The following is a 12,187-nucleotide window of genomic DNA, read 5'->3' on the forward strand; positions in this document are numbered from 1 at the left end:
CTGTGAATCACCAGGGATGAATGTGGGGTAGAGTACCAGCCCCATCTATTACCTGAACAGATGTTACCTGAACAGATGAAGTCCAAGATGCCACTGTCTGTGTCCATTCATTTGCAACTCTATGTTGGATGATTTAGCCCCTGTGTCCAGTAGAAGCCCTTCACTATGCCCTAATTTCGCCAATTTCGAGGTTGGCCCTCTAAGTCTGGCTCTCCAATCGTCTCTCTGTGCGTCTTTGTTTCCTCCGTCATCGTTCGATTGTAAACCATTCCCCAGGTACAGGGTATTTAATGCATTCTTCAATTTCAACCATAGCTATTGCCAATGAACCCATTCCAGCCTTTTCCTCTATTTGGAGCAGTGCCATACCAGCTTCTCGAGATGTTAAGTGCTGCCTGCCTTCCAATGTAAAAAGGAGGCCAAATGGAAACATCCATTTATACCCGATTTCCCGTGCCTTAAGGGCCCTTACCACCGGCTGCATGTCTCTACATTTCTGTAGGGTGGTCCATGATAAATCCTGATAAAGTTGGATCTCCACTCCGTTGTATGGTTTTGGCGCAGACAATTGCACTGCTCTTAAAATCTGCTCCTTCTGTGGGTATAAGGAGCAGGCCCTGTGGACCCTGTCAAGTGGAACAGTAGTAGTTTCCTCTTCTTCTATGAGATCTGCAAAGATCTGAGTTACTGCCCCTTTAAGTTCTGTGTCGGTCACCGATTCCAGGAGATTCTTGATGCGAATATTCAAACGTCTGGAGCGATTTTCCAACTCTTCACATTGAATCTCAAGATTGTGTGTAGCCCTGGCCAGTTCTACAATTGCAATGTCTGTTTGTTTACTGTCCTCGATCGGGACTTGAATTGCCCTTTCATTTGCATCTACTCTCTCCCCAGCGCACACATTTCTTTGCCAAATTCGGCCAATGAGAGTTTTATTTCCGAGTTTGAAAAGAGGCTGCAAATTAATCCTGGAAGTCCTGGAAGCTCTTAGTAAAGTCATCACTTGATGCTGCGAAATCTGGGCCTGCAGTGGGTTGGGCGCAAGAGGTATCTGTTCCGGGTGGGACGTGAGCGTAGCTATCTCTGGCTTCTTTAGCAGAAACCTCTCCAGTGGATTGAGCTGTTTAGGATCTACTAATTCTTGCCCCACGGGGGTCTGCTTCTTTCTCCCTCCTGGTATGTGCACACAGCCTTTACTCCCACCTGGGTCCCGCAGTCCACTCAGTAAGCGCTTATTGCAGGTCAATCCCCCTGTCGGCCGGGCCCACCCGTTATCTCCAGAGTCTTTGGTAGGGTGTTTCCCCCTCCGCTTATGCCTCTTGCCAGACCCGGCACTTACTGATTTTCCTCTTGTGTTGAGTGCACTGTGCCGCTCATGTCAGATGGGAGCCTCCCTCATAGTCCCTCACCAGTAATTTCAGCACGTTTCTCCAGCTGCTTACTGTCTTTATTTGGGTTGGTCCAGGAAGATCTTTCCGGGGGGTAGTATCTGCCAAAAGGAGATGTTCCGCTCCCCTGCCTGGGCCACACCTAGTGGTGTTTCGTTGTCCAACTTCTCCACTGATCCGTATGTGCCACGCCCAGTGCACAACGCGTCATCCTCACCAAATCAAAGGGTGACGGAGTCGCACTGAGGTCGCCTCCACGGGCCACCAGGGGGTCCCTCCGACTTCCCCACTATGTGTCTCGGCTCACAGAGGGCTTCCCAGCTCTGCTTTTTTCAATATGGACCTTACATTGCGGCGGCCATCTTGGATCTAGTGTTGCTTTATTCATTGGTAGTATGGACACACGTCTTGCTTCATTTTCAACCCATGTTAATAATTTTGACTACTTGGCCCATTCCTTTAGGCATTCATCTTTCTCCATTTGTATACGTGTACTGGTGCTGCCAATAATAAGTGTGCACTGCATGCTAACATTCCAACATCCCATCGTGTATTGGGAGCAACGTGTCCATATACCAATAGCTGAGGTCTCTCCCAGCATGCTGGCATTCCTGGTGTTTCCCATACATCTGCACAACCCAGTCTCTTTAGTTCAACAGTCTTTACCTGTTCTCCATTCATACCACGGAAGGAGTATTGGAACATTCTACTTTTCCAATCCAGTTCTTTTTCCATTTTCTTTGTTTTTATGTAATCGTCTTCATATGGAAACGTTCTTTTCGACATCCATCGGAGGGTTGCCCATCTACCTTCAAATTGTCCTCTTGTTGTGCATGCTGCTAAATGGCTGAGACACTTCGCATCATGGATAGATATTTCTCTTGCAGTTACTGTTCTGGCTGTGCTCATTGCATAATGGATGACAGAACACTCAAATGCATTTATATCGTTCTGACATTTGCTTAACATCTTTTACTTGAAAATTAGAAATATTTTGAAAATTGCTGCTCTTTTGGCTTCTATGTCTGTGCCTTTGTTACTGCGAGAAATCATTTCTTCCCACTTATTTTCTGAGCTTCGCATTTCACTACTGCAATAGCCAATGGGAGCTTTAGTACTTTAATAAGCTTGTCCAATAGAGGCGCATGTTGCACTGGTGTGCCGTCTGCACGAGTATCACTACTGTCAATATGCCTGCAATCTTTGCGTCTGCAGATACCATAGACTTGAACTATCATTTGCCATACTGTCCTTCTGCCCCTGCTGCACCGCAAGCACACCATGCCGACAGTAACACAAAACCTCGTCATGCCTCCACACCTGGCTGCACGCTCTCCACGGCATTATCCCAGGGTAATGATCACACCAGCACTCGCCACATCAAGCGCAACCAACCCTCATCCAAACCCCAACCAGCAAACACTACATCGCTGCCACCCCCACCAAAACAGGTTGCACTAACTGACCCACACTCCACACCTACCAACATTCAACCCCTCATGACATGCTCCCTCACCAACACACATTCATTAAGTGCACACGCTCTAGAAATAAACAATCTCATCACCAACCTTAACCTGGATGCCTTAGCCATATCAGAAACATGGCTTCATGAAGCATCTGGCCCTGCACTATCCTTGGCCATCCTTCCCGGTTACACCATCTACCGCAATGAGAGGCTCACATCCAGAGGTGGTGGCGTAACCCTGATAACCAGAGAGTCCTTCCCTATCAAACAGCTCCAGACCTCCTTCAGTGACAATGTAGACTTGCTATCCTTCAAAATTTTCCCCTTCACCCACTTGTATCACCACCATCCATCTCATGTACCGCCCCTCTGGTATCACTTATAACTTTGAGGAAAACCTCCTCCACATCCTCGAGGACAATATCAAAACTTTCACAAACATTATTTTGCTGGGGGTCCTTAACCTGGGCCTCTATGACCCCAATGACCCTGAGGCTACCTCGCTTGCCAAAGCACTTGAAACACTAGGCTTCACACACCGGTGTGCCGTCTGCATGAAGGGAGCCCCTTCTTTTCCAACGTGACAACCCTGCGTGAACGGTTGACATCACGTAGGTGGAGTCAGAATACACTGTCACTTTCTCATCCTCGTATCTCTGAAGTGCGGTGAAGAGAGCCACTAATTCTGCACCCTGTGCTGAGCAGTGTGAAAGTAATCTTGCACTTATCACTACTTGAAATTCCCACCTGAAATTCACGGTTTAACTTCACTACTACCGATCCCGTATGTCTTTCTCCCGTCATTTGATAATTTTCGAAGAACCGTCAATGAATAGAATCTCACCCCCTCCAAGAGCATTTTCTCTAACATGGGGAATGTCATCATAGAACTCAAAATACGTTGTGCAATCGTGTACACATTCGTCCTTCCGTACTGGTTCTACTGTAAATGCCTCTGGATTCACCATTCGACATCTAATAATTCTGAACGCTGGATTCAAAATTATCAGTTCGTACCCTTATGCTCTTTGCGTAGTCAATGTGCTTTTGGGTTTCTCCAAAATGGAAAATAAAGAATGCTCGATGAATAATGTCATTGAACACCCCATTATAATACTTGCAGGTTTTTCAATCACAAAAGCAACAGCAGCTAACGCTTGTTTGCAAGGATAATGCTCTTTCATTACTGGTTCTAAAATCCCACTATAGTAAGCTAGTGGTTTGTGTACATGTCCTAATGTCATTTTCTGTGTGCTGTCATTACTTCTACATTTGAATGTGACAATGAGTAAAACTTCTCATTGTAGTCTAGAATTCCCAATACAGGGAATCTACAGAGCGCCCTTTTTAATTCTCTGAATCATTCAGTCATCGTCCATGCTATTTTACTTCTACCTATATGTGCTTCCTTCAGTCCTTTTAAAAGTGGTTGAATATATATGCTGTAATCAAAAATCCAGTCCCTAGAATAATTACAAAGGCATACAAATTGTTGCATTTTCCTCACTGTCTCAGCTGTTGCCGGTTTCATGATCGCTTCTGCTCTCTCAGGTGTCACCTTTCTCCCCTCTTGAGAAATTAACCCTCCTATGTACAGGACCTCTTCCTGGCAATATTGTAGCTTCTCTTTGTCTACCTTGTAACCTTTTTTTGCTAGTACTGTCAGTACTGTCATTAGTTGAACTGAATCTTCTCTGCATCTTTCCTCTGTCTCACTGCACACTAATATGTCATCATTTCCTATTCATAACAGGGCCATCCCGTTATCCTCCTTCCCCCAGGTTGTCATGATCAACTTTACACACAGTAGAAATAAGATTCTTTGTTGTGCTATACTGGCCAAACGTACAACCATCCATGCCGCTCTCTTTAGCGTCCCATCCAAAACCCAGTCCTTTCCAATTAGGGGTAATGAGTCCTTTCCTCCTTCTCCAAGCTGTGTCTTGTCGATTGGGCCCAGGTGCACAGCTGGTTCTCCTGAATCATCATTCAGTGCCTGCGGCCAGGACAGGTGAGTGATATTTTCTCATATGCCTCTCAGCTAATCATTGATGTAATCTTGGACTGCACCACATGCAATATCCCACTCGATTCTTTGACCTGCATGTTAAATTGTTAGCACATTTTGAATAATGTCACTCAAATCTCTGATCACATGGAGCTCTTCCATTCTTGCATCTATGTTCGACAGCTGTGCACCGGTTATCAGCCAGTCCTGCTGCCTTCTCTAGTTGGCCCAGTCTTTCCTTCTGTATATGCCTGCGATACATACTGCAAGAAAAAGCAACCACATTGATCTCATCTCCTGTATTTGAATATTTTGGCCAGATACTATATTGTAGAGCTATTATGGGAGGTAATGGGGTGCATGCTGTAATGGGGAAATGTAATGTCTTAGTAATGTGGCAATCGATTTTACTCTCACCAGCCTATGCCTAACTTAAGCATCCTCTCGGTTACATATTATGATGAGATTAAAAGAAGGTAGTACAAAACAAAAGCCAACAGGAAACAGTCATTACATTTGTGAAGGCATCTGGAGCATTCTTCATATCTGACCTGTGTTTTTTTAGGGGTGTGTATGTCATAATGGAATGAGTGGATCATTTGGCATATATTGGCATCCTCGAAAGGAGGAATAGTGCAACACTTATCGTCTTAGACAAGGTGTGCACGTTGAGCAAAAGAACTGTTAACCGAGATCTTATTTTAGCAGAAATCTGCAATAACAGCCTGTCAATATTGGGTAAAGCATTTTTTTTTTAACAACGCAATATCCTGTAAGGCTAAAACACTGATGTTACCTTTGATCTAAAAAAGAGCACATGGTAACCCCAAGGAACGAAACTGAAAGCAAACCATAAATACTGAGAATGATCACCTTTGGCTGCGGTAAGGTGCAGCCAAAGATGATAATCTCTGTCCTATTTAAAAGGTACATGTTTGAAAACTGAAAGTACATTTTTCTTTGCCTAAAAACCTGGGTTGGGCAATTGAACCCTGTGTGACTGAAAAACTAGTTTTACAATGTTGGGGAAAGACAGCAGCAGTTGTGATGAATGTCAGATGGTCAGTTTGGGGCAGGTCTTTCTTATGGTCTAGGTGCATTGTGAAAGGGAAATGAAATCTCTGTAAGTATATAGGAGTCGGTTATGGTTATTGAACATTCTGGCCACCTGTTAGCGCTGGACAATTAAACCTGATGCGGGCTGCTTGCGGGGAAAGGAGCACTGACAGATCATGGATTTTCAATAGCGTTGTCAAGATGTGGGTTGAGACCATGGGGGCTGGAATGGTAAGTCGCATAGTTTAGAATCAAATATGGACAAAAACATGTTTGGGCGATAAAAACAGCAACAATAGATCAAAAGGAAATGTGTTGGCTCTCCTCTTCTTTTACATCAATGAAATTTCAACACACTAGGGGTAAAGGTTTCTTTTTTTTAAAATCTCTTTATTTACATTTTTTTTTAAAAGGTAACAACAAACAAATAAACACACAAGTAACATATGCAATTCAGCAGAATAAAACCATCCTTATAAGTAAATAACAATCAGAATAAAAAGCAATAGCACATATGAAGCAAAAAATGAACCCCAATCACTAACATCTAACAATGGCTTTCCAAATAACAGAGAAAAAAAAAACACATGGGACGCGACTAGGCACACATACACAATACAAACAACCACCCTACCAGACGACATCAAGCAAATTCTCATACACTCAGTCTAAACTTCAGTCATACAATTCATTAAATGGTCTCTACTGTTCCACATAGACATCCTCTCTATGCTGTGATAATTGAAATTGTTTGTAAGTTGTGCAAACTGTGTAACTAGGAGTTCGGACTATGACCAAATATGAAAAGGCCCCAGAGAGAGGTGCAGTGTAAATATGATACATGCAGTTATAAGTTAAAAAGGATGGTACTTAGATGAATGTATCCAATAAGAAGTGTGGGAACTAAAGGGCATATGCTTATATTGTATAGGTCTAATCAAACGTGTGAGGAGTTGACTCTGTAACAAAACCTTTGAGAGTGTTTGAACTGTTGCAAAGTGTATAAAATGTATGTTCTTTGTGTGGTTCAGGGAGACAGGTTAGTTTGACTCTTTGATGTAACCCCTTCCGGCCGTTTGTTTAATAAACTTGCTTTACGAACAAAGCATGTACTTACTCTTTAAGGGTGGGCCTGCGTTTGGTTACAGTGATCAAAGGTACAATCTTACAGCGATTAGGCCACTGAAGTTTCCCTGCATCATCTCAGTGTTCATAGTCCTGTTTTCCGTTCTGAGAGAAAAAAATATATTTTTCCAAATTGGGCCCTCTTAGCCTGTCAACCAATGCAACAAAAACACCCAGGACATCCCCCTTCATAAACAAAGCCCCTTTAAACATCCCACTCCACACATATCCTTTCCTACCCCCCACCACGCAGCAGTGTTTAATAAGCATCAACAAATTCATGCAAGATGTGTCCGCCCCTCCCAAGGGGAGGGTATCCAGGTTCTCAAAAAGCACTTATATGGCTGGTCACCAAAAACAACAATCTTAATTTTTTTCAGATTTAATTTTAGTCCGTTGTCTTTAAAATAATCAGATGCATATTTGAGGCTACTAGAATCTGGCCTGGTGGACAGATTTTAGGAGACCACTCTAATTTTAGTGAACAGGGAACTCAGATTTTTTTGCAAAAACCCAATCAAGGTACGTGGATGAGCAGTCAAGGTTTATTCTCAGAAGAGTGTGAGTGGGGTCAGGGTCCCTCAATCGGTCCACACAGTATGGCACACAGTAATTCACTGTCTCCACTAGGGCCCTCCACCTGCCGTTACCGGCCCTCTCATCACCAGCTTTGTGGACATTTGGCTGCCGTGGCCGGCTGCTGCATCCTCTCTGTGGGCCTCCTGTTTCCACCTTGGCCCTCCACTGGCCAGCACCGGTCTTCTTGTCATCAGCCTCACGCACGTGTTACTGCTGTGGCTGCCCGCCCCTTCCTGACCGTGGGGAGCCTGCCACCACCAGGGCTCTTCCTTACCACGGGCCGTCTGCCACCATTGGAGGCTTCCCTGACTGAGGGCCGCCTGCCCCCACCTGGGCCCACTTAACTCCGGCTTTCTTTGAAGTGAAGCTGCTGCGTTTGGTTCCTCCTACCGGAGTCCGCCTCTGCTCCATTCCTCCTGGTGAGTCGCCACTCGGCCCTCAGGTAGTGCCAGCCCTCTCAGCGTCTCACATAGTCGTGTCCAACCGTGGCTGGCCCCCTTCCCCTTGAGTCTTCTCTTGTTCTGGTCCTCTTACGGGCTGACTCTATGACTTCTCTGAACTTGCTGGCTCGGGCTGTGCTCACCCAGGCTGATCCTCTACCCTCAGCCCCTGCCTCCTCTATTGCTGCCCACCTTCTCGCCAAGTTGGGTGCAGCTGCAAGATGCATCCTGTGACGATGAAGAAATGCATGAATCACTGATGAAGGCCTCTTGAAGACACTTCATAGGTTGGACGAAGGCGAGTTCCAGTGACAGTCTCTGCACGCAAGCGGCAACAGGTGTCCTTCCAGTCCTGGTCACAGCAGCTGCTCCAGGACACATTCCCGTGAAGATGGAAAGCTGAAATTCAGGGTGTAGGCTACTAGTGGCACAAGCTTGCGGCCACCAAAGTTCTGGACCCGACCGAGGAACGGGGACACATCGATTGAGGTAGCCCCTGAGAGAGCTGGTCAGTCCACTGGGCAGTCCAAGGACACATCCGAAGGCTCAGAAGGTCAGGATCCTCGAGAAGGAGTTAAGACTAGTTGGTCCCATTAGTCCAAAGGCTGAAGCACTGCTCAAGGTGTTCAGTGATCAGGCTGAGGAGCAGGGCTTCACTGGGCAGACTACTGTAAGGGATGCTGGGCCTCTTCAGGAGTCTTTCTCGGATCGTCAGCAGGGTGCTCTTTTTCGAGGGATTCTTGGCTCCAACGATGATCTGAAGAAATGACTGCAGAGGTCCTCTTATCCAAAATTCGAGCTGGAAACAAGTCCCAGCCCACCAATGCTAAGCATCTTCACTATTGAAATAGCCAGTAGTTGTCCAGTCAGGGACAACTACTGGTATGCCATCTGCCACACACCCATACCTTCTGGAACCAAGGATGTGGAGTAGAACTAGACAGTCACACACCCTTCCTGAGTCTTCCTTCCTTCCTTCCTTCCTTCCTTCCTTCCTTCCTTCCTTCCTTCCTTCCTTCCTTCCTTCCTTCCTTCCTTCCTTCCTTCCTTCCTTCCTTCCTTCCTTCCTTCCTTCCTTCCTTCCTTCCTTCCTTCCTTCCTTCCTTCCTTCCTTCCTTCCTTCCTTCCTTCCTTCCCTCCCTCGTTATAAGGGATTTCCTGTCAAAGCAGGAAGAAAGCCAAAGAAGCAATTTAGCCATTTTAGGGCACTAGTCATGTGTAGTAGTCTTTTTAGGTAAACGTGCACACTAACAATTATGGAAAAATGGGATTTGATGTCACTAGCTTGTCCTTAGCCATATACAAAAGTAACCAATAATCCCATCTCTAAAAAGCTAGGGTGATACAAAAGTATCCCCATTACACTGCACTGTAAGGTGCTAGGTGCCATGTTAAAAAGTACAAGAATTAAAAAGGGAAACAAAGTTTCCCAGTACTGACAGACTGATCAGTTTCACCATAGCAATGAGCAAAAGGGAAGTGAAGGGGAAGGCTTTACTTCCTTCAAAATGTCAGGACAGGGTAAAAGCAAAGCAAAATGAATGGGGTGCCATAGGGAACTATGGAGGGAAAGTTGTGATGTCGCAATCCACCCCCAATTCCCACAACATAAAATGATGTGATTGGAACATGTGATACGACCAGCGGAACTTTATTATTCTGCTTTGGTCGCATCTTCCGTCTCTTCCTGACTTTCATGGGAACGCTAGCCCCCATGACACCATCAGAGCCTTGAACCACGGACATACTGCTGCAAAATTGTTGCATATTGGGAACACTCTAACCCTCTTCCCAGGGAAAATGCTCTTTGGGCGATTTGAAACTGCTGTGGCTTCGCTTGAAAAGCACATTTCATAAATGGTCATATATTCCTCTTTCATTGTGTGAGAAACCTGAAGGTGTCTCCCTGGCCGGGACACGGCCATCGCTATTGGATCCAGTTCCTGGGGTGGACCATTAAGGGAGGATCACCTAGATGGAGGGGGTCCTCGGGGAGTGGAAGTGGGACACTGATGGGTGAGACGGAGTATCCTCCTTCTCATGACAACTTTTCCGCACATGTAGGATACACAAACACTTTAACCCACCCCCCTTTCCGACGTAAACACTTTCACATATTGCGAAGGACAACGAACTAACACTCAAGCCATTTACTTGAGATGTCCCAACACTAGGGTCAGGCAATTGACCAGAACCGCACACACCTGATGGCCCTTTCCCTTCCCCACAGGGATAAAAGGTGGAGCACGAGAGCACACTATGAGCAAGGCAGACCGCACATCCAGGAAGCTAACTCAGCAAGGCAGTTCAAGAGGAGGAGAGAGACGGCGCATACTGAGAGGGTGACGAGGAGAGATGCGACCTTGCCCTTTCTGAACAAGGCCTGTGAAACCTCTGCAGAAGGAATCATAAGACCACAAACAATAACCAGTGTGTGTTGCAGCAGATGTCAATGGTACACGAGACCCTCCTCTGCTGATAAGCAAGCCGGGGAGAGACGATGGTCTCTGTGGTGCCAACCTTGACTCCAAAGAGAAAGAAAGCCAAGCGGTTCATCACAGCCGTTGAGTCGAGGGGAGAGTCGATAAGATATCGAACTGTGTTGAACAAAAAGTAGCAAACTGCTAATTGAACTGTGAAAGCTTAAAAGAACTATTGATGAGAAAAACAGGGAAAACCAGCAGAAGAGGAGTCCGGCACCACATGGGTGCTCACTCAGGAAACTCTGGCCGATTCCACGATTGTTAAAACTACGAGAATCGGAAGGCCTTGGGAAAGGCGAGAAGGGGGGGAAAGTGGTCATACAGGGGTCTTGTAAAATCGTCTGTACAGTTGAAAGTCTTTGACCGACAGATGATTGTGAAGTTAAGGGAAGTGAATCCTGCACCGTAAGAATTGAATGAGAAAGTCACGATTGCCAAGATTGGCAAGAGTGAACCCGAAAGAGGGATGTCCACAGTAAACTGTTTAAAAAGACATTAAGATTTGTGAAGAACCAAACGAGGATTGTGTTGAAAGCATAGTGAACCCGGCGGAGGGAGGCTAACAATTGAGAAGGGTTTGAGCCCGGAAGAAGGCGACCCAGGGGTGGAAAAGGCAAGACCCAAAGTATAGAGAGAGGAAAAGCCTTTTTGAGTGCATGACAAGCCAGAGGGGAACCTGACAAAGAGAAGTGCTATTCGAGAGGGGTCTGATCCCGGAAGAAGGGGAACGCAGGGGTGAAGAACTATCACCCGAATACAGATAAGAACTTTTTTTTCAACTTTTGTTTTGAGATTTGGAACCTGACAGACCCTCGAAAGCGGGAGAAGATAACTATCCGAGGGTCAGGTGTCTAGAACTTTTTAAGCATCTGCGTCCAGAAGTGGGGGTCGAGGGGTGAAAGACATCACCCAATGTGTCTGTGAAAAATAACTTTCTTTATTATTTGAATACAACAGGCCCACAGTGGCAAGAGACTTTTTAATAGAAAAGAGACTTAACCACTGAGTGCCCCTATTGCTGAAACTGAACTGTTAGCTTGCGCTGTGAAAGCGCAAGCGTGTGCTGTGCGCCAAAGTCCCACCTTGTCCCTTGATGAAAACGTGGGGAAGGGAGACCTCATCCTGACTTATTATTTGTGAACACTTCCTTCTTTCATGAGAACATTATCCCACACTTATTTCGTATTTAGCGTAAGGATGGGCAATGTTTTTTTTTTAGTATAGGCCTCTTTATTTGACGCAACACCACTACGACTGCCTTATTATTTGATTGTTAAAGCTTGTTCCCATCTTAGATTTACGTTAGACATTTTTCCAACCTACTTTTTGCAGTCTAATAAACACCCTTGAACTGTGATCACTTGTCTGTATTTACTGTTGCCACCATGAGTTCCTTACAAGTGGCAGACCCTGTAATCTCTAATCAGTTGACCTCGAAAAATAACATCTCTGTGCTTCCCTTAACGCTGGCCTGGGATCCCATGCTCTGATCTAATGAACCAACTGCAGCTGCAAACAAAATGCTTGCACACGTTTAAAGCAGAAGCAAGCCTTTGACGCCTATTTACCGTGCTTCATTCTATCATTAAGTTTGATTCCACTTACCTGTGCCCCTGGATTTATGGATTAGTTTTTATTAA

General features: G+C 45.5%; 1 protein-coding gene across 2 annotated transcripts in view; it reads left to right on the plus strand.

The window, feature by feature from the left end:
- Positions 1–12,187, plus strand: part of GPATCH1 (G-patch domain containing 1) — a 952,962-nt gene that overhangs the window by 265,588 nt on the left and 675,187 nt on the right. The window lies entirely within an intron of this gene.

The sequence above is a fragment of the Ambystoma mexicanum genome, chromosome 1q, assembly GCF_040938575.1.
Source record: "Ambystoma mexicanum isolate Mex_15411 chromosome 1q, UKY_AmexF1_1, whole genome shotgun sequence".
NCBI lineage: Eukaryota > Metazoa > Chordata > Amphibia > Caudata > Ambystomatidae > Ambystoma > Ambystoma mexicanum.